Here is a 23,291-nt window from a genome sequence, read left to right as displayed (position 1 = left end):
ATCTTCTAGTGTGTAGGGGGCTTAACTTAAGTTGTTATTATTAAATACAATGCTTGAAATAGATGGACTCCGGAAGAGTGGGCATCCCTCCCGCATTCTGCTCGCTTCCTAGTGTAGTGGGCAGAACAGTAACAGGAATCCAGGTCCGTGCGGAGGGGGCGGGGCATAGTGATGCGATACTATGTTAAACGCATCATTTAGACACCGTCCAACTATTCAAATTTGTGCGATTGACGGCTTCTCCCGGGGAGGACAGTTTAAAAGTAGGTAAGTATGGTACTTAGGGCCTAATTCAGACCTGATCGCAGCAGCAACATTTTTTTCTAATGGGCAAAACCATGTGCACTGCAGGTGGGGCAGATGTAACATGTGCAGAGAGAGTTAGATTTGGGTGGGGTGTGTTCAAACTGAAATCTAAATTGCAGTATAAAAATAAAGCAGCCATTATTTACCCTGCACAGAAACAATATAACCCTCCCAAATCTAACCCTCTCTGCACATGTTACATCTGCGCCCCCCACCCCGCAGTGCACATGGTGTTGCCCATTAGAGAAAGATTTTCCTGCTGTAGTCAGGCCTGAGTTAGGCCCTTGAGGGCCCTACACACTTGGCGACTAGCCGCCGAGCTGCCCGACGGCCAATACGGCCGTCGGACGACCCGGTGACGGGGGAGGGGTGGAGTTTCTTCATTCCCCCCGTCACCTGTCCCCATAGCCCTGCATGCTAATATGGAAGATATCATCATTGGTGCCTACACACTGAAAGATATGAACGATATCTTGTTCATTAATGAACGAGGTCGTTCATATCTTTCAGTGGTATCGGCAAGTGTGTTCGGCCTATTAGTCTCCAGGACACACTAGCCGTGCATGTTTTCCGTATCTCCATGCTGGTGTGTTATTACATAGTAACATAGTAAACTCTCTGGCGCCCCCCTCCATAATTGGCACTATTAAAGCGATGAATCTGCGCGCGCCGCAAAAAAGGAATGTGGCCTTGCTGAAATGGCCGTGGCTTTGCATATAGGGGCGTGGCATTGCAGGAAAAGACTATCTTATACCCCAATTTTGCAACCTGCACGCCCAGGTGTTGGCCACCACAGGAAAAAAAAGAATCCTGATTCATGCCCCTTACATTATTTGTCATTTTTCCTCCTTATAGTAATGCCCGGTATACATTATGCCACATACTGCAATGGCCCTTAGACATTATGCCACACACCATAATGCTCCCGACACATTATGTCACACACGTTAATGCCCCCGACACATTATGCCACACACTGTAATGCCTGTGACACATTATGACAGGAATCGCAATGCCCGTTATACATTATGCTACACACTGCAATGCCCCTGATACATTATAGCACATGCAATGCCTGTGACACATTATGACACACACCGCAATGTCCGTGATACAGTATGCCACACACTGCAATGTCCGTGATACATTATGCCACACACTGCAATGTCCGTGATACAGTATGCCACACACTGCAATGTCCGTGATACATTATGCCACACACTGCAATGACCCTGAGACATTATACCACATACCACAATGCCCGTGATATAGTATGCCACACACCGTTATGCCTGTGACACATTATGACACACACCGCAATGTCCGTGATACATTATGCCACACACTGCAATGCCCCTGAGATATTATACCACATACCACAGTGCCTGTGATATAGTATACCACACACACTGTAATGCCTGTGACACATACTGCAATGCCCGTTATACCCTATGCCACACACCACAATGCCCGTTATACATTATGCCACACACTGCAATGCCCCTGAGACATTATACCACATACCACAATGCCCGTGATATAGTATACCACACACCGTAATGCCTGTGACACATTATGACACACACCGCAATGCCCGTGATACATTATGCCACACATCGCAATAGCCGCGATAAATGATGCCACACACTGCAATGCCCCTGGGACATTATACCACATACCACAATGCCTGTGATATAGTATACCACACACACTGTAATGCCTGTGATACATACCGCAATGCCCGTTATACCCTATGCCACGCACCGCAATGCCCGTTATACATTATGCCACACACTGCAATGCCCCTGAGACATTATACCACAATGCCCGTGATATAGTATGCCACACACCGTAATGCCTGTGACACATTATGACACACACCGCAATGTCCGTGATACATTATGCTACACACCGCAATGCCCATTACATATTAAGTCCTACAGTAAGGCTTCTAATTACTTTTAAATTACCTGCTCGTTGCCAGGGGTTTCATGCTCTTGGTTCCATGCACGGTGCCAGGGGTTTTCATGCCCAGGGTGTAATGCTCGTTGCCAGGGGTTTCATGCGGTAGGTGTTATGCTTGTTGCCAGAGGTATCATCTGCTGGTTGTCAAGCTTGTTGCCAGGTGGTAATATTCGTAGCCAGGGGTTTCATGCACTGGGTGTCATGCTCATTGCTAGGGGGTAATGCTTGTTGCCAGGGATTTCATGAGCTGGGTGTTGTTCTTGTAACCAGGGGATAATGCTAGTTGCTAGGGCTGTGCCCCCAGTGCCACATATGCCCCCAGTGCCAGATATTCCCCCCCAGTGCCAGGTACACATATGCCCCCCCCCCCAGTGCCAGGTACACATATACCCCCCAGTGCCAACTATGCCCTCCCCCAGTGCCAAATATGCCCATCCCCAGTGTTAAATATGCTCCCCCAGTACCAGGTAACCCCCCCCCCCCCCCCAGTGCTAAATATGCTCCCCCAGTACCAGGTAACACCCCCCCCCCCCAGTGCTAAATATGCTCCCCCAGTGCCAGGTACATGGGAAGTGCCGGGCACTTCATTTAACAGACACGCCGTTGCCGCCGGAGACCCAGGAGGGACACACAGGAGAGGCGCGCTCTGCCCTCCGTGTCCCTCCTTCCCAGCAGAAATCAGTGGCAGCGGCTATGGCGCCCCGCAGCCCTGCGCGCCCCCGAGCGCTGCGGGCCCCTAGTTACGTCACTGGTCTTCAGCTGTGTGTGGAAATCAGAGCATTTTCAGTGAAAGGCAGCGACAGACACACTGATTGCAAGCACTCCTTGAGCATCTGTGTCGCACACTCTAATAATGCCAATTCCCTTCATCTTGCCTCTAAAGTACTGTGTGCTTGATATCTCAATAGAAGAAATATGTACAGCAAGAGTAGAGTGTTTGAACTTGAAGAAATCTAGTTATCATGAGCGTGGATGGTCCTCAGGCTCAGTCCCCAGTCAGAACATTTTCTAATATAAACTGAGGTCAGATGGACATAGTTTTAAATGAATGAGATAAAAGTATTGTTAGAAGCAGTCATTCTGCTGAAAGAGTAGCGATGCCTGAGACATGCTTGGGATAAAACAGGTCTATGGCCCATACACATTAGATTATATGAAAGACGAAAGATATTGGTGAACAATTTCCCTTGAGCTCCCAGGTATAGATCATGAAAGAGTAGCGATGCCTGAGACATGCTTGGGATAAAACAGGTCTATGGCCCATACACATTAAGGCCCATACACACTTGACGATAAAATGAGCGACGTCGTTCATTTCAGCCCTCATAAACGACGTCGCTCATTATATCGTCAAGTGTGTATGCATCCGACGACCACCGATGCGCGGCCCCGCGGGACGTTAACGACCCTCGCTTATCTGTGGAGCATGTATGCTCAATTTCCACTATGGTCGTTACCGACCAGAGACGTCGTTAAATGTGTATGGTGTGAACGACCAACGACCAACAACCAAGCCACTGTTCACCAGCCTTGTTCCCAGCTCATTATTTTAATAAACTGTTCAGCTTGGATGCTTCAACGATGAATGGTCTTTGGTCTTTGGTTGTTGGTCTTTGGTCGTTGGTAGTGTGTATGCTCATGTCGTTTGCTCAGCTGTTCAAGGGAAGTTCAAGGGAAGTCGTTAACGACGTGTGCATCGTCAAGTGTGTATGGGCCTTTAGATTATATGAAAGACGAAAGATATAGGTGAACAATTTCTCTTGAGCTCCCAGGTATAGATCATGAAAGATAATTGTGCATACACCATACTTGCCTACCTGACCCTCTCCATGAGGGAGAAAATGCTCTATTCCTGGACTTTCCTGGTAATGTATGATTGCCATCACCTGTGTTGGACAGGATAATGGAAAAGAAAGGGGTTACAGCACAGGTGATGGCAATCCTACATTAAGAGGGAAGTCCAGGAGCAGAGCATTCTGTCCCTCCTGGAGAGGGTCATGTTGGGAGGTATGCAATATATTTAATGTCGTTCATACACACTGAACGATATGCACAAACGACATGAAAGATATTGGCAGAATTGACCTGCCTGTCCGGAAGGCAGCGATGATCGTTAACGATACTGAGCGTACACACTAGAGGATATTTTGAAAGATATCGTGCAGAAAGCCCATTCTGAAAGATATTTTTCAAAATATCTTCTAGTGTGTAGGGGGCTTAACTTAAGTTGTTATTATTAAATACAATGCTTGAAATAGATGGACTCCGGAAGAGTGGGCATCCCTCCCGCATTCTGCTCGCTTCCTAGTGTAGTGGGTAGAACAGTAACAGGAATCCAGGTCCGTGCGGAGGGGGCGGGGCATAGTGATGCGATACTATGTTAAACGCATCATTTAGACCCCGTCCAACTATTCAAATTTGTGCGATTGACGGCTTCTCCCGGGGAGGACAGTTTAAAAGTAGGTAAGTATCGTATTTAGGGCCTAATTCAGACCTGATCGCAGCAGCAACATTTTTTTCTAATGGGCAAAACCATGTGCACTGCAGGTGGGGCAGATGTAACATGTGCAGAGAGAGTTAGATTTGGGTGGGGTGTGTTCAAACTGAAATCTAAATTGCAGTATAAAAATAAAGCAGCCATTATTTACCCTGCACAGAAACAATATAACCCTCCCAAATCTAACCCTCTCTGCACATGTTACATCTGCGCCCCCCACACCCACCCCGCAGTGCACATGGTTTTGCCCATTAGAGAGAGATTTTCCTGCTGTAATCAGGCCTGAGTTAGGGCCTTAAGGGCCCTACACACTTGGCGACTAGCCGCCGAGCTGCCCGACGGCCAATACGGCCGTCGGACGACCCGGTGACGGGGGAGGGGTGGAGTTTCTTCATTCCCCCCGTCACCTGTCCCCATAGCCCTGCATGCTAATATGGAAGATATCATCATTGGTGCCTACACACTGAAAGATATGAACGATATCTTGTTCATTAATGAACGAGGTCGTTCATATCTTTCAGTGGTATCGGCAAGTGTGTTCGGCCTATTAGTCTCCAGGACACACTAGCCGTGCATGTTTTCCGTATCTCCATGCTGGTGTGTTATTACATAGTAACATAGTAAACTCTCTGGCGCCCCCCTCCATAATTGGCACTATTAAAGCGATGAATCTGCGCGCGCCGCAAAAAAGGAATGTGGCCTTGCTGAAATGGCCGTGGCTTTGCATATAGGGGCGTGGCATTGCAGGAAAAGACTATCTTATACCCCAATTTTGCAACCTGCACGCCCAGGTGTTGGCCACCACAGGAAAAAAAAGAATCCTGATTCATGCCCCTTACATTATTTGTCATTTTTCCTCCTTATAGTAATGCCCGGTATACATTATGCCACATACTGCAATGGCCCTTAGACATTATGCCACACACCATAATGCTCCCGACACATTATGTCACACACCGTAATGCCCCCGACACATTATGCCACACACTGTAATGCCTGTGACACATTATGACAGGAATCGCAATGCCCGTTATACATTATGCTACACACTGCAATGCCCCTGATACATTATAGCACATGCAATGCCTGTGACACATTATGACACACACCGCAATGTCCGTGATACAGTATGCCACACACTGCAATGTCCGTGATACATTATGCCACACACTGCAATGTCCGTGATACAGTATGCCACACACTGCAATGTCCGTGATACATTATGCCACACACTGCAATGACCCTGAGACATTATACCACATACCACAATGCCCGTGATATAGTATGCCACACACCGTTATGCCTGTGACACATTATGACACACACCGCAATGTCCGTGATACATTATGCCACACACTGCAATGCCCCTGAGATGATATACCACATACCACAGTGCCTGTGATATAGTATACCACACACACTGTAATGCCTGTGACACATACCGCAATGCCCGTTATACCCTATGCCACACACCACAATGCCCGTTATACATTATGCCACACACTGCAATGCCCCTGAGACATTATACCACATACCACAATGCCCGTGATATAGTATGCCACACACCGTAATGCCTGTGACACATTATGACACACACCGCAATGCCCGTGATACATTATGCCACACATCGCAATAGCCGCGATAAATGATGCCACACACTGCAATGCCCCTGGGACATTATACCACATACCACAATGCCTGTGATATAGTATACCACACACACTGTAATGCCTGTGATACATACCGCAATGCCCGGTATACCCTATGCCATGCACCGCAATGCCCGTTATACATTATGCCACACACTGCAATGCCCCTGAGACATTATACCACAATGCCCGTGATATAGTATGCCACACACCGTAATGCCTGTGACACATTATGACACACACCGCAATGTCCGTGATACATTATGCTACACACCGCAATGCCCATTACATATTAAGTCCTACAGTAAGGCTTCTAATTACTTTTAAATTACCTGCTCGTTGCCAGGGGTTTCATGCTCTTGGTTCCATGCACGGTGCCAGGGGTTTTCATGCCCAGGGTGTAATGCTCGTTGCCAGGGGTTTCATGCGGTAGGTGTTATGCTTGTTGCCAGAGGTATCATCTGCTGGTTGTCAAGCTTGTTGCCAGGTGGTAATATTCGTAGCCAGGGGTTTCATGCACTGGGTGTCATGCTCATTGCTAGGGGGTAATGCTTGTTGCCAGGGATTTCATGAGCTGGGTGTTGTTCTTGTAACCAGGGAATAATGCTTGTTGCTAGGGCTGTGCTCCCAGTGCCACATATGCCCCCAGTGCCAGATAATCCCCCCCAGTGCCAGGTACACATATTGCCCCCCCCCCCCCCCCAGTGCCAGGTACACATATACCCCCCAGTGCCAACTATGCCCTACCCCAGTGCCAAATATGCCCATCCCCAGTGTTAAATATGCTCCCCCAGTACCAGGTAACCCCCCCCACCCCACCCCCCAGTGCTAAATATGCTCCCCCAGTGCCAGGTACACCCCCCCAGTGCTAAATATGCTCCCCCAGTACCAGGTACACCCCCCCCCCCTCCCAGTGCTAAATATGCTCCCCCAGTGCCAGGTACATGGGAAGTGCCGGGCACTTCATTTAACAGACACGCCGTTGCCGCCGGAGACCCAGGAGGGACACACAGGAGAGGCGCGCTCTGCCCTCCGTGTCCCTCCTTCCCAGCAGAAATCAGTGGCAGCGGCTAGGGCGCCCCGCAGCCCTGCGCGCCCCCGAGCGCTGCGGGCCCCTAGTTACGTCACTGGTCTTCAGCTGTGTGTGGAAATCAGAGCATTTTCAGTGAAAGGCAGCGACAGACACACTGATTGCAAGCACTCCTTGAGCATCTGTGTCGTACACTCTAATAATGCCAATTCCTTTCATCTTGCCTCTAAAGTACCTTGTGCTTGATATCTCAATAGAAGAAATATGTACAGCAAGAGTACAGTGTTTGAACTTGAAGAAATCTAGTTATCATGAGCGTGGATGGTCCTCAGGCTCAGTCCCCAGTCAGAACATTTTCTAATATAAACTGAGGTCAGACGGACATAGTTTTAAATGAATGAGATAAAAGTATTGTTAGAAGCAGTCATTCTGCTGAAAGAGTAGCGATGCCTGAGACATGCTTGGGATAAAACAGGTCTATGGCCCATACACATTAGATTATATGAAAGACGAAAGATATTGGTGAACAATTTCCCTTGAGCTCCCAGGTATAGATCATGAAAGATAATTGTGCATACATACACACTGAACGATTTTATGAAAGACCAAAGATATTGGCTAAATCTTCTGGGACACCTCATTTAAATAATGGTCTTGTATGAAACCTTAACATTGGTGGGTAGTGGGTGAATGCATGTTTAGAACACGCATGCACAACATTGGCATACCTCCCAACATGACCCTCTCCAGGAGGGACAGAATGCTCTGCTCCTGGACTTCCGTCTTAATTTATGATTGCCGTCACCTGTGCTAAAACATCTTCTTATTCATTAACCATTTTAGCACAGGTACCGGCAATCATAAATTAAGAGAAAAAGTCCAGAAGCAGAGCAATCTGTCCCTCCTGGAGAGGGTCATGTTGGGAAGTATGCATTGGTGGGCAGTGGGGTGGGTGCATAATATATATACATTGGTGGCCAGTGGCCTGAAATACTCATAAATACTTTTCTTGTCTTCCTCTTCAGTATCAAGCTGAATATGGTGCTGGGGAATGTCAGGGGAGTGGCTATATGACAATATCTTTCATGTCGTTCATACACACTGAACGATATGCACAAACGATATTGGCAGAATTGACCTGCACGTCCGGAAGACAGCGATGATCGTTAACGATACTGAGCGTACACACTAGAGGATATTTTGAAAGATATCGTGCAGAAAGCCCATTCTGAAAGATATCTTTCAAAATATCTTCTAGTGTGTAGGGGGCTTAACTTAAGTTGTTATTATTAAATACAATGCTTGAAATAGATGGACTCCGGAAGAGTAGGCATCCCTCCCGCATTCTGCTCACTTCCTAGTGTAGTGGGCAGAACAGTAACAGGAATCCAGGTCCGTGCGGAGGGGCGGAGCATAGTGATGCGATACTATGTTAAACGCATCATTTAGACCCCGTCCAACTATTCAAATTTGTGCGAATGATGGCTTCTCCCGGGGAGGACAATTTAAAAGTAGGTAAGTATGGTACTTAGGGCCTAATTCAGACCTGATCGCAGCAGCAACATTTTTTTCTAATGGGCAAAACCATGTGCACTGCAGGTGGGGCAGATGTAACATGTGCAGAGAGAGTTAGATTTGGGAGGGGTGTGTTCAAACTGAAATCTAAATTGCAGTGTACAAATAAAGCAGCCAGTATTTACCCTGCACAGAAACAATATATAACTCACCCAAATCTAACTCTCTCTGCACATGTTACATCTCCCCCCCCCCCAGCAGTGCACATGGTTTTGCCCATTAGAGAATGAGTTTGCTGCTGTAATCAGGCCTGAGTTAGGACCTTAAGGGCCCTACACACTTGGCGACTGGCCGCCGAGCTACCCGACGGCCAATACGGCCGTTGGACGACCCGGCAGCACGGGGGAGGGTGGGGGGTGGTGGAATGACGTGGGGAGTGAAGCGTCTTCACTCCCCCGTCACCTGGCCCCATAGCCCTGCATGCTATTATGGATGATATCATCATTCGTGCATACACACTGAAAGATATGAACGATATCTCGTTCATTAATGAACGAGGTCGTTCATATCTTTCAGTGGTATCGGCAAGTGTGTTCGGCCTATTAGTCTCCAGGACACACTAGCCGTGCATGTTTTCCGTATCTCCATGCTGGTGTGTTATTCTTATTCTTATTCTTATTACACTTTATTTATAGGGCACCACAAGTGTTTTGCAGCGCCGTACAAAGGACAGTACAGGGAGACAAAACTTAGCATTACAGTAAATAAATAACAGAAATAGAGTATAGGTAACAAAGCACCACAATTCACATACATAATACAGCTTAGATGTAAGTAGCGAAGGAGTAATCATCGTACTACTTGGGGCTGGCGGCCATAGATAGAGGGAGCCTTTAGCAGTAGGAGAAAAAGCGGGTAAAGATGGCCGCTGAGTAGGAGAGAGCTGTGAGTGAAATGGGTCGAGAAGAGGACTTTGACAACAAGAGGGAAAGGGCCCTGCTCTGAAGAGCTAACAATCTAGTGGGGAGGGGCGACAGACAGATGACATGAGGTGCAAGCAAGCGGGAGGTAGCCTTATGGCAGTGTTCATATCTGGCTGACAGATTTTAGAAGATTCATAAGTGGTTCCAAATATTTCACTTGTGATTCTGTGAGGAGACCTGGAATACATGCACTGTTGGTGTGCCTGGAGAACTGGATTTGAGAAGAACTGTAGCACAGCACAATAAATACAGAAATTTGTTTTATAGTTGCTGTCAATGATATCTGATTGTTATCAGAAGTCAAACAAACTGTAGTCATTGCCAGCCTCCTTCTGAATGCAGGGAAAGTGGCAATAGAAGTTTATTTAGGGATCCGGTCTGAAGATCGACAGTGTCTAGGTCGACAATATTTAGGTCGACCACTATAGGTTGACAGTCACTAGGTCGACATGGATGGAAGGTCGACAGGGTTTCTAGGTCGACATGTGCTAGGTCGACAGGTCTAAAGGTCGACATGAGTTTTTCAAAAAAAATTCTTTTTTTGAATTTTTTCATACTTAGCGATCCACGTGGACTACGATTGGAACGGTAAAGTGTGCCGAGCGAAGCGGTAGCGGAGCGAAGGCACCATGCCCGAAGCATGGCGAGCGAAGCGGTGCACTAATTTGGGATCCCGGTCACTCTACGAAGAAAACGACACCAAAAAAAAAAAAAATTCCTCATGTCGACCTTTAGACCTGTCGACCTAGCACATGTCGACCTAGAAACCCTGTCGACATTCCATCCATGTCGACCTAGTGACTGTCGACCTATAGTGGTCGACCTAAACATTGTCGACCTAGACACTGTCGATTTGATGAACCACACCCGTTTATTTAAAGTTTCTTATATATGGTCCTTCAACTTGTTTCAGTGGCCAAATCCCTTCATTTTCTAGCTGACACCAGATCCTCTACCCCCCCAATGACACTCGCATTTATCTGTCCCCTGACTTTATCTGCCAGATTAGGGATGGCCATCGACATTAACCTCCATTGATGGTTGCCATCGATGGCGATGGTGAAACCAACCATTGATGGAAGGTAACTACTCTGTGCATGACCATAGATGGTATTTACCATTTGTGTTTATGCACATGCGCGGCTGTTGTTTCTGCTTATGTGTGAGAGCCGTGGGCGGGGCTGAGTTGTGAGTGACAGCTCAGCCTCTGAAAGAGGTGGGACATCCTATTCCCGGCTCTTACAAACAATGTAAGAGCCAGAGCCGGAGGCTGCGTGGGGCGGCTGGCTGACAGCCTAGCAGCCCTGTGCAGCAAGAGCAGCCCTGAAAATGACAGGGAAAAAAGAAAAACATTGGGCATACAGCTACCATCGACAGTGCATAACATCTAGTTATACACCATCGATGGTAAAACTATTAAACATCGGTCCTTTTTGAAACAAAAAGGTTCCTGCCTTTTGCTTTCAAATGCCATCAAGCTTGAATATTCATTATTACAAAGGCTTACCATACGATTCCTTTTAACGGGAATGCTCATGGATTACACAGGTTCTATGTCTGATTAAAACCAGGTGAAATTCAGGCTTGAAGTCATCCAGCCACAGAACCTGTGTAATTCATTAGTGTCCCAGTTTAAAGGGACAGTATGGTAAGCCTAATAATGCAGTCTTTTGCAGAGCATCATAATATTGATAATTCCACAAAATGGACATTGAATTTAGGTGCAACAATAAACACTACACCATAGCAAGCAATGGGACACTTGTACCATACTTGCCTACTATTCCGGAACGGCCGGGAGGTTCCCGAAAATCAGGTGGCGCTCCCGGCCTTCTGGGGAGAGTGGGCAAGTCTCCCGGCTGGTACTAGGCAGTCATTATTTTCTTTTTGCTGTATTGCTTTATAGTTTATAATAAACACAGGTTTAGAACCTTTATAGACAGAAATGAACCATATAACAAGTTGCTCCTGTATGTTTTTCTTAATGATCAATAACTTTTATCATATATTATCTTTACATTAAAAAAGTCTACGATCTCTTTACACAAACATTAATAGTATAATAAATGTTATAAAAACCCTGTTGTGTAATGGTATAATTTATCATTTTAGACTCAATTCCCTCAATTCCCTCCTCTCTCCCACTCTCTCTCTCTCTCTCTCTCTCATATCTTGAGCCTCTCTCTCTCTCTCTCTCTCTCTTGGCACTGTCTACACCACGTTAAACATGCACTCTCTCCTAATAAAAAAAAAAAGACCTCTCTCGAACCTGTCTCCTCCCTCTCCATTCTCTATAAATTCTTGGAACAACCTGCTTTAATCTGGCGTTTGCTCCCTTCACTCCACTACAACGGCTATTACCAACGTCACTAATGACCTCCTCACTGCTAAATCCAATAGTTACCTTTCCTTCTTGACCTGTCAGCTTCTTTGACACAGTTGAGCACCTTCTCCTTCTAGTCTCTTGGACTCTATGACACGGCCCTTTCATGGCTGGCCTCATACCTACCTGACTACTCCATCTCTGCTTTCATCGTTACTTCCCCCTATTTCCATCTATTGGCGTTCCCCAAAGCTCTGTCCTTGTTTCCCTTCCCTTCTCTGTCTACATCTACCTTGAATAACTCATTAGCTCTTTTGCGCTTCTATATCACCATTATGCTAATGCTAAATCTGCTTCACCTCCCTCTTTATCTTTCCCCCTGTACCCTCTTTCTCATCTCCAGTTCTCTGCCATTTATGCCTAGTTGTCCCAATGCTTCCTTAAACTCAGTATGTCTAAGACTGAGCTTATTGTACACCCCCTCCCCCCTTCCAAGCCCCAGGACACCTTTTCCTTCCCACTTTTTTTTTTCCCCCAAAACTTTTTTTATTGAAGCCTGAAATCATAAGTCAAGAATACAGTATAAGCAAATAGTGACGCCGGTAGAACAAAAATATATAGGACTAAAGGAACATTATCTAAACCACAAATATATAACTAACAAAAATAAATATAATGGGAGCAGACCCAGAACCAAAACAAAACGATGTAGGGTGAAAAACAGAAAAGCTAAAAACCACAGTCCCCATGGACAACACCGAATGAAAAGAGTGCACCAAGTCACCTGGAATCTGATGTATTATGAATAGTGGGTAGAGTAGTGAATTGCAGGATCTTGTACCAAAGTGTACCACGGACGCCTTTTACAGAGCTGTTTCCCAAGCGAGGGGGCGATGGTGTCAATGAAGTTATCCCATGTCTCAAAGAAACTGGAATGGAAGCCTCCAACCTATCCATTCTGTCTAGGTCGACCACTATAGGTCGACAGGGTTGGAAGGTCGACGTGTCGACATGAGTTTTCACATTTTTTTTTTCATTTTTTTGAACTTTTTCATACTTAACGATCCATGTGGACTACGATTGGAACGGTAATCTGTGCCGAGCGAAGCGAGGCACCTTGCCCGGGGGGACACGTGCACCTTGCGAGGGGACACGGTACACTAATTCAGCTTCCCGGTCACTGTATACAGAAAACGACACCAAAAAAACTCATGTCGACCTTTTGACCTGTCGACCTAGAAACCCTGTCGACTTAGTGACTGTCGACCTATTGTGGTCGACCTAAACATTGTCGACCTAGACACTGTCTATTTAATGATCCACACCCGGGATCCGGTCTCTAGGTCGACAAGACTTAGGTCGACAGTGTCTCAGGTGACCACTATTGGTCGACAGTAAGTAGGTCTACAGGGACTCTAGGTCGACATGACAAAAGATCGACATGAGTTTTTTTTTTTTTATAATCTTTTTTTTTTTTTTACTTTTTCATACTTTACGATCCACGTGGACTACAATTGGGAACGGTAACCTGTGCCGAGCACAGTGAGGCACCTTGCCCGAAGCATGGTGAGCGAAGCGAGCCATGCGAGGGGACACGGTACACTTATTGGGGTTCCCCGTCACTCTACAAAGAAAATGACACCAATTTTTTTATTTTAAACTCATGTCGACCTTTTTTCATGTCGATCTAGTACTTGTGAACCTAGAGACCCTGTCGACCTACTTATTGTCGACCAAAAGTAGTCGACCTAAACACTGTCGACCTAAGTCTATTCTGTCTAACATACCACACCCGGTAAAAATATACACAATGTACAGTATGTAGTATTCTGTATGTATGGTAAGATTTGTTCTTGCTCAGGTCTCCTGATGTAAACACCTCCAGTGGTTACCATGGCTGTGATCACACTTATACAACCGGTATAACACACGTCTGGGATGATGTACGACAGCCTGCTCATTTCCACGTCAAGCGTGGACAATGCTTTTGGCTTTGTATACAGAAAGTGGTGCTGCAGTGTGTCACGGTGGGTGCAGGTTAAAAGCATTCCTTTGATAATATTTTGGGAACTGCTCTACTCCGAGTCCACATAAGGGTAGAAGCCCATTGTGAAATTGGAGAAGTTTAACACTTGTTTTTTTTAACGGCAAATATTAGGCTGACTGGTTGGTACAGTCAATGACACATGACTCAAATTCCAGTAAGTATTTTGTAGCTCATACCCCCATGTGCCGGAAAACAGACAACTGCATTTGTTTTCTGTATTTAGAAAATGATGGTAAGTTATTCATTTCAGTAACGTTTAAAAAAAGTCAAAGAGTAAAACATTAAAATCTGAAACTCTGGGGAATTGCATAAACCACACAGCTTGGAATATGTGGCCGTAACTGGTTGGGTAGAGTATCGTAAAATCAAGTTTTTGGCTCAGGCTCACAGTGATCAGGAAACGTCTAAGGCAAAGGCTTGGAGACGGAAGGGATGAAGCACGTGGCTGTTATGAGTAAGCTGTATTAGCAGACGTTGGCTTTACTGTGAACTTATAGTCCAACTCTGGAGCCGTTCTGTACTTCCTTACAGATGACAAGCGTTGGTTCTAACACTCAACTTTAGTCTAATCGTTTGGGACAGTCAGGATCACAGACATTACATAAGAATGATATATAATAATTGAGTAATGTGATTCAGAATTGCGCGCTGTTCATAAGTGTTGGAGATAGGACAGACTTTAGCAAATTATTATATAGGTATAATATACAAACGCACACACACATACATACATATATATATATATACATATATACACACACACATGGACACACATCTCGCATGACCGTGTGTGTGGTTTCCAGACTCCAGGTCGACACCCATTGGTCGACAGTGGGTAGGTCGACGTGGCCATTATGCCGACATGCACAAGGTCGACATAAGTTTTTCACAAATTGTTTTTTGAAACGTTTTCATACTTTACGATCCACGTGGACTACGATTGGGAACAGTAACTGCATGCAAGTGGACGCGGTGCACTAATTGGGGTTTCCGGTCACTTGACGGATAAAACGACACAACCCCCCCCCCCCATAATAAAACTCATGTCAACCTTTTTTCATGTCGACCTTGTGCATGTCGACCTATCTCCAGTGTCGACCTACCCACTGTCGACCTAATGGGTGTCAACCATGAGTCCCATACGCCGTGTGTGTACTGTGAGTAGGTACAGTAAGTATTACAAATGGCTGGCCGCAGAGATCAACAAGTACAGTATGGTAATTGCAGAAGTGTGAAGAACAATGACTCTCCTGTGTCCTCCGATACGTGATGGTCTGGTACACCACAAGTGTCACTGTGTATGTATAACAGGAAGCCACATTTCAGATGCTCAGTGTTGTACTTGTCACAGAATGTAACACATAGCAGCCCTATGACATACGTGTTGCTGCTCATGCGTGTCCTGATGCAGGTGTGGTTGGAGGTACATGGAGGCAGCAGCGACAGCCCAAATACCATGCTAATGCAGCAGGAGGCGTTCCAGTAAAAGGGTTTCAATGTTAAATAACTGTAACTAAGTTCATGATCCAAATTGTAACCACTATTTTGGAGAAGTGGTAAAGGACCTAATTCAGACCTGACCGCTCCTCTGCGAATTTGCAGAGGTTTGCGATCGGTTAGTCGCCGCCCAGCCAGAGTGAAAATCGCCCCATGCAAGTCTGCATACGCCGTGCGAAAAGCTTTGCAAACACCAGCCAGCTGCAAATCCATTTGCAACTACTCACCGTCAAATGATTTTTCCGGTCTGTGCAGAGTCTGTATGAAAAAACGCACATCTACATATACAGTCATTTTCTCTGACATGCGGGGAACGCCAAGCAGAGGGCAAGTCCGCCCCACATCCCGGGTCCTGTTTCTCCGCACCCCCCGCAGACATGCGAAGGCATGGCACGGCCGCGATGCTTTTGTATGGTTTGAGTCTGCGAAGACAGACGACTACCCGCCATGTTTTGGGGCGCAGCAACTATGCGTAACGTCACGTAGCCGCCGCGACCCGCCCCCAAAAAAGGTGCGGATTTACCTGCGTTATCTGGACCGCATCCCTTAAATGGAGCAGCGATGGGCATGGTATATTAAAGCCTGCCATTTTTTTACTTTTTTGCACTTCACCTTGGAGCCTCGGTTTAAACAATGGTGGCCATGTCGGTACGTACCTACCAGTGCTCCAGCATTAGGGACACTGTGACCGGAGCTTGGGAACAGCCTATGCCATGTGTCACACCACCAGGGCTGGCAGAGCTGTTGTGAGGAAAAGCAGAAAAGTTGATTTTGGGAAGCTAATGACAACGTGATTGTAGAAATGGAGCAAATACAGAGATTCTTGGGAACATTTTATAAAAGAGCTGCCAAAACCCAACAAAGTCCGACATGAGGGAGTGCACTGCAGAATACAAGCACTCCCAGGAGACAGCGCAGTGAGACGATGAGAAGCCGACAAGGAGGAGGATGAAATCACAGGAGGAAAGTACGTAAATATATTTGGAGTTCACTCTTGTCTGATTAATTCACATCTGGACTTTGGCCATTTGGACGGTGAATATGTGAAAGCAAAAAGGTCAGCGAAAGTCCCAGCTATTTTCCAGCCTGGTATGCTAACTATGCATTGCCAATCTTAACTGATCCTCCGATCCACATGGGCAGAGTTTATTTCCATTTGCTTCAGTATTGTACCCTGTAGGAAGCCTGCGACTCCTGAGCAGTCGGACTATAATTCTCAGCATGCTTTTGGAAGGAGTAGAAGCTGTAACTAGAAACAGTTATGTCCTGTCCTTGCCCATTTGCTTAGACTAGTCAGCGTCAGCTTTTATTAACCCTCCGTCAGGCGCGCCTCTGGGACTCCCGTGTTCAGGCACAGTGCACCTGACAGAAAACTGTCATTAGCACCTAATTAACTTAATTCTAACGCTCTTAAAGGGATCAGTGACCTTCATTAGGACGTACAAAGAGAGAAGTCGTAGGTTTTATGGGCCATTTCAGCAGAAAATCTGAAGCAAAAAAGAGAAAACAGGAACATGAGTATAAGTTTGGACGCAGCGTGCCTGAGGGGCCGCCCTGGAGAAACCTATATATTTCCGCAAAATATCCACAACCTTTGTAATTTTCATTCATAAAATGTGCAAAATAAACAATTAATAGATGAAAATAAAAGGAAAAACGATCCTTCAAAACTCGGAGGCGTTTGGGTGCAGTGTGCCTGAGAGGCCAGGAGGGTCACTACTGCACTCCACACAGGCGGCGGGAAAACTAACTAGGGGGGTTTCAAACAGCATGTAGAGATAGGAAGGTACTACGGGGGACAGGCCCCTGCGCCCCCTTGGGGTGGAGAGGGGAGCGAGAACAGCTTTGCTGCGCCTGACTGAATGTTAATATTTATAATGTATAATAGGAATAAATAAAAAAATATATCTCACACACACACACACACACACGGGTTGGTGTTGTGTTACGGGCGACGGTATCCAGGCGGTCAGCATCCTGACGCCGGGATCCCGCCACACAATGTGGGGGTGGGGGGTGTATTGGGGGCAAGTGGGAATAATCCCTGTCAGTGGGCATGCCGACTGTCCGGATTTGGAGCGGGTGGGATGTAGAGGTTGGTATTGTAGCCGCCGGTCACATAACTACAACCCACACGCACTTATGCATACATATAGAGGTAGCCATGTTCATCTTGGCTGCGATGCGGCATGCTGCATGGAGTTCCTCACTGTGACTGTTTGCAGTTGCCGAATGCTCCAAAAATTCCTAATAGAATTATCGGCCCATCAGGGGGGCTTTCTGGTTACTCAATCCCCCATGTGCGTCGATAGTCATAGAACTCTGTGGTTACGCCTCGGAGCTGAGTCCTACCTGTTAAATGGAACTTTTCAGTCGTGTGCAAAAAGTGTATTTTACACATCCAAGTTTCACCCAATTCAATATGTCTGTTTGCAGATTCTTGTGTGAAAAGTAAGGTGCTTAGCAGGCAAGAAAGTTGGCCACATAACTAATAGTTGCCATTCTAAAGTAGGCCTACCCATTTTTTCCCATTATGCCAGCACCTTGAAGCACAGGGCTGTGATATGGTGTGCACACTTGTAAGAGGCCTGGGCTGTGAACAGGACCTGGCGCTGATGATCCCGTTCCAACACTTCACTGAGAGTTTTCTGTTTTGCTGACCACTTGGTGATCAGTTGTACCATCAGATTGTCTCCAACTCTGAAGCCATAGTGGCTGAGTTATTTACATATTTCTTAGTGCATTTTTGATCTCCAAAACAATGGCTGCCACTTTTACAGCTCATTCAGTGACAGAGAAACACTGATATGCACAAGATTGTACTTTATCAGCAGAATAAATAGTTCAGGGTTTCTACTTATATGCGACAGGCAGGCACTTTGCACTGTATGTGTGTCATGACGGAGTTTGCCGACACAGAGAGTTAGAGGCTTCCAGTATGTTTTATTATAATTGGGCCCCAAAATTCCTGATGAGTGTGCGGCTGGTAGTATCTGTGAGAACATACTTTTTCCTTGCCCCTATCAATAGCGACAAGAGGATGGGGCCAGTGTCCACTATAACAGGACCCCTATGACTGTGGTTTCCCTGTTATAATGTTGGATTGGGGCATGCTACCTAATGCTGTCTAGGTCACCTGTCTCATGTGGTGGCCCGATGTGAGCTCTCAGTTCCACTCCTAATATATATATATATATATATATATATATATATATATACATTTTTGTAAGAATATTTGTGATGTTCAGGAAATATCCATATTCGCTGAGACCCGCACTGAATTTTTTGGGGTATTTTATTTAATCGGTAGACTATGTTTTCAGTGGTCTATTCTCTTAATTCCATCCTGAACGGACCAGGTATCACAGACTGAAAAAGAATGAGCTAAACAAGTACTAAAATTATCTATTAAGTATGGAACTTGACAAAGTGCTGAGCTCTGCAATAACTTGGTGCTGCCGTCCCCTTGCAGGAAGGGAGTAAGTTGATAAGAACAGAGAATGCAGTATTAAAGGGTCCAAAGAAACACGAAAAACAATTGGTCAGTAACACATTAGTCTGTAATACAGTAAACACTATGGCCCTCATCAGTGGCGTAACTAGAAATTTTTCTCCCCCAAGCCAAAAAATTCTTCGGCGCCCCCCCATCCCCCATAATTGGCACTATTAAAGGGATAAATGTGCGCAAAATAGGGGGTGTGGCTTTGTTGGGATGGGCGTGGCTTCACATAAAGGGGCGTCGCATTGCAGGAAAAGACTACGTTATACCCCAGTTTTCCAACCTGCACGCCCAGACGTTAGCCACCACTGGAAAGAAAAATAATCCTGATTCATGCTCCTTACATTATTTGTAATTTTTCCTCCTTATAGTAATGCCCAGTATACATTATGCCACATACTGCAATGGCCCTTAGACATTATGCCACACACAATAATGCACATGACACAATATGCACACACCATAATGCCCCGACACATTATGCCACACACCGTAATGCCCCCGACACATTATGACAGGAATCGCAATGCCCGTTATACATTATGCTACACACTGCAATGCCCCTGATACATTATACCACATACCACAATGCCCGTGATATAGTATACAACACACCGTAATGCCTGACACATTATGACAGGAATCGCAATGCCCGTTATACATTATGCTACACACTGCAATGCCCCTGATACATTATACCACATACCACATGCCCGTGATATAGTATACAACACACCGTAATGCCTGACACATACCGCAATGCCCGTTATACCCTATGCTACACACCGCAATGCCCGTTATACATTATGCCACACTGCAATGACCCTGAGACATTATACCACATACCACAATGCCCATGATACAGTATGCCACACACCGTAATGCCTGTGACACATTATGACACACACCGCAATGTCCGTGATACATTATGCCACACACCGTAATGCCCATTACACATTAAGTCCTACAGTAAGGCTTCTAATTACTTTTAAATTACCTGCTCGTTGCCAGGGGTTTTCATGCTCAGGGTGTCATGCTCGTTGCCAGGGGTTTCATGCACTGGGTGTCATGCTTGTTGCCAGGTGTTTCATGCACTGGGTGTCATGCTCGTTGCCAGGGGTTTCATGCACTGGGTGTCATGCTCGTTGCCAGGGGTTTCATGCACTGGGTGTCATGCTCGTTGCCAGGGGTTTCATGCACTGGGTGTCATGCTCGTTGCTAGGGGGTAGTGCTTGTTGCTAGGGCTGTGCTCCCAGTGCCACATATGTCCCCAGTGCCAGATATTACCCCACGGTGCCAGGTACTCACATGACCCCAGTGCACAATATAGCCCCCCCCCCCTATGTGCCAGGTACACATATACCCCCCCAGTGCCAGATATTCCCCCTCAGTGCCACATATGCCCCCAGTGCCACATATGCCCCCAGTGCCAGATATCCCCCCCCCAGTGCCACATATGCCCCCAGTGCCAGATATTCCCCCCCAGTGCCAGCTATGCTCCCAGTGCAAGATCCCCCCCCCCCAGTGCCACATATGCCCCCAGTGCCAGATATTCCCCCCAGTGCCACATATGCCCCCAGTGCCAGATATTACCCCCCCCCCCAGTGCCAGATATGCTCCCAGTGCCAGATTCCCCCACCCACCCCAGTGCCACATATGCCCCCAGTGCCAGATATTCCCCCCCAGTGCCATATATGCCCCCTCCCCCGCCGCCGCTGCTGCTCCCCCGCTGGTTTGTGTTGGAGGGACACGGAGGGCACAGCGCGCGCCTCTCCTGTGTCCCTCCTGCATCATCTCCGGCGGCCGCGGGTCTAATAAACGAAGTGCCGTTCGTGAGCTCTGATTGGCTCACAAACCGGCACTTCTTCTATTAGACCCGCGGCCGCCGGAGATGATGCAGGAGGGACACAGGAGAGGCGCACGCTGTGCCCTCCGTGTCCCTCCAACACGGCAGGGAGGGTTAGTAGGAGCAGATTGACATCCGGACGCTCGTCCGCATGTCAATCTGTGCTAAATCAGTGGCGCCCCCGCAGCCCCTCGCCCCCAAGCCACCGCGAGGGCTGCGGGGGCAGTAGTTACGCCACTGGCCCTCATTCCGAGTTGATCACTCACTAGCTACTTTTTGCAGCCGTGCAAATGTATAGTCGCCGCCGACAGGGGAGTGTATTTTCGCTTTGCAAGTGTGCGATCGCATGTGTAGCCGAACGGGCCGAAAAAGTTTTTTTGCAGTTTCAGAGTACAGTAGGTCTGAACTTACTCAGCCCTTGCGATCACTTCAGCCTGTCCGGTCCCGGAATTGACCTCAGACGCCCGCCCTGCAAACGCCTGGACACGCCTGCGTTTTCCCTACCACTCCCAGAAAACGGTCAGTTGACACCCATAAACGCCCTCTTTCTGTCAATCTCCTTGCGATCACCCTTGCGAATGGATTTGTCGCTAGGAGCATTGCCCAACAACGATGCTGTTTGCACCCGTATGTCGCGCGTGCGCATTGCGGTGCATACACATGCGCAGTAGTAACCTGATCGCTGCGCTGCGAAAATCGGCAGCGTGTAATCAACTCGGAATGACCCCCAATCTCTCTGCATTGGTCTATATTGTAGCCTATACTGTATTCTGCTGTTCTGTAAAAGGGGTTGTAAATGCTAAAAATATATAAAATAATACATTCATTGCTGTACAAAAAGTAGACTGCAGTCTTGTTCTGCTTTAGTGCTCTGCGAAGTGGTTTATTTTGTTAATTCATTTGTTGTACTCATTTCACTCACTATGATCATTTGTGGTTTCTACCATATGCTACTGCCAGGATAATATTCTGCCGCCCTGTATGCAGAATTCCTCTGCCACCAGTGGTGTTTGTGGTGATTATTTTTAGGATTTATGATAGGGGGCAATTTATTTGCAATCGGGGCTATCCAATTAGCCACGAAGTCCGCCCGACACCGACACTTATCAGGGATTTTTTTCTGGGACTTGCTGAGGTCCTGAAAACATTTTTTCCTGACTGGCAGTGTAAACTTATCACGGATCCTATGTATTTTTGCCACAAAACAGGTATCTTTTCGGATGTTAAAAAAAAGGGGATCTAATTGGACTGCCCAAAAAATAAATAAAAAGATATATTGGAAAAACTCCTGTTTTTACTGCACAAAAAAATTATCGGGACTGATTGAACTAATTGAATTACCCGCAGCCGCAGGGCTTTGCTATTCAGTTAGAGGACAGAAAATTAATATTTTCTCATACCCCCAAGAGCAAGTCTGATTTTACCTAAAATGTGTATTTTTAGGAAAAATCACCAGGACTTGCTGCTGCACCACCCCAGAGGACTAATTAAGCAATTGGAAGTTTCCAATTATCTTAAGTCTGTAATTACTCACATTCGGGATCTGGACTTCAGCAGCAGTGGTTAGTGTAGTAATGTGTGTGTGACCTCCCACTCAGTGTGTCATCCCTGCAGAGGCAGCAGTTGGGAGAACTACATATCCCACCAGACCCTAGCCTCCCAGCATTCCCCTCCCCAGTGGGAAGATGGAAGACAGACCACCGGGAGCCGCAGAGAACACCGAACAGGTATCTTTTTTTTTTTTTTTACGCACAGCAGTGTTTTCAGAGATGAAAACCTTGCGTCCATTTGTTTTTTTAACTGGATACCACGGGAATTGGGAGCACGTATACCCGCGATAATCCAAAATTGGGCACAATGTTTTTTTTTGCTGCGAAAACCTTGCTCCCAATTTAATTCCCCACTAACGACTATATTAAGTAAAAATTGTGAAATGAGTTTGAAACATACTGCATGCTTTTGCTACTTATTTCTTTTTTGTGCTATTTAAATGAAATCTTATGTAGGGACAGACCAAGTGGTAATGGTCCGTCCTAGCAAAACAGGAGGAGAATGCCGAAATGCTGGAGAAAGCCTTAAACCATGTAAAGAATACAACATTTCTACATGTGGTCACAACGAGGAAGTGTAATCG

At 46.5% G+C, this 23,291-nt stretch overlaps 1 protein-coding gene across 2 annotated transcripts in view; it reads left to right on the top strand.

Moving 5' to 3' along the window:
• Positions 1-23,291, top strand: part of TTC33 (tetratricopeptide repeat domain 33) — a 578,456-nt gene that overhangs the window by 363,861 nt on the left and 191,304 nt on the right. The gene's annotated exons all lie outside the window — the stretch shown is intronic.

This window comes from Pseudophryne corroboree, chromosome 1, assembly GCF_028390025.1.
Source record: "Pseudophryne corroboree isolate aPseCor3 chromosome 1, aPseCor3.hap2, whole genome shotgun sequence".
In the NCBI taxonomy this organism is placed as follows: Eukaryota; Metazoa; Chordata; class Amphibia; order Anura; family Myobatrachidae; genus Pseudophryne; species Pseudophryne corroboree.
The sequence above is the reverse complement of the archived record's forward strand: the minus strand, read 5'-3'. Positions and strand labels throughout refer to the sequence as shown.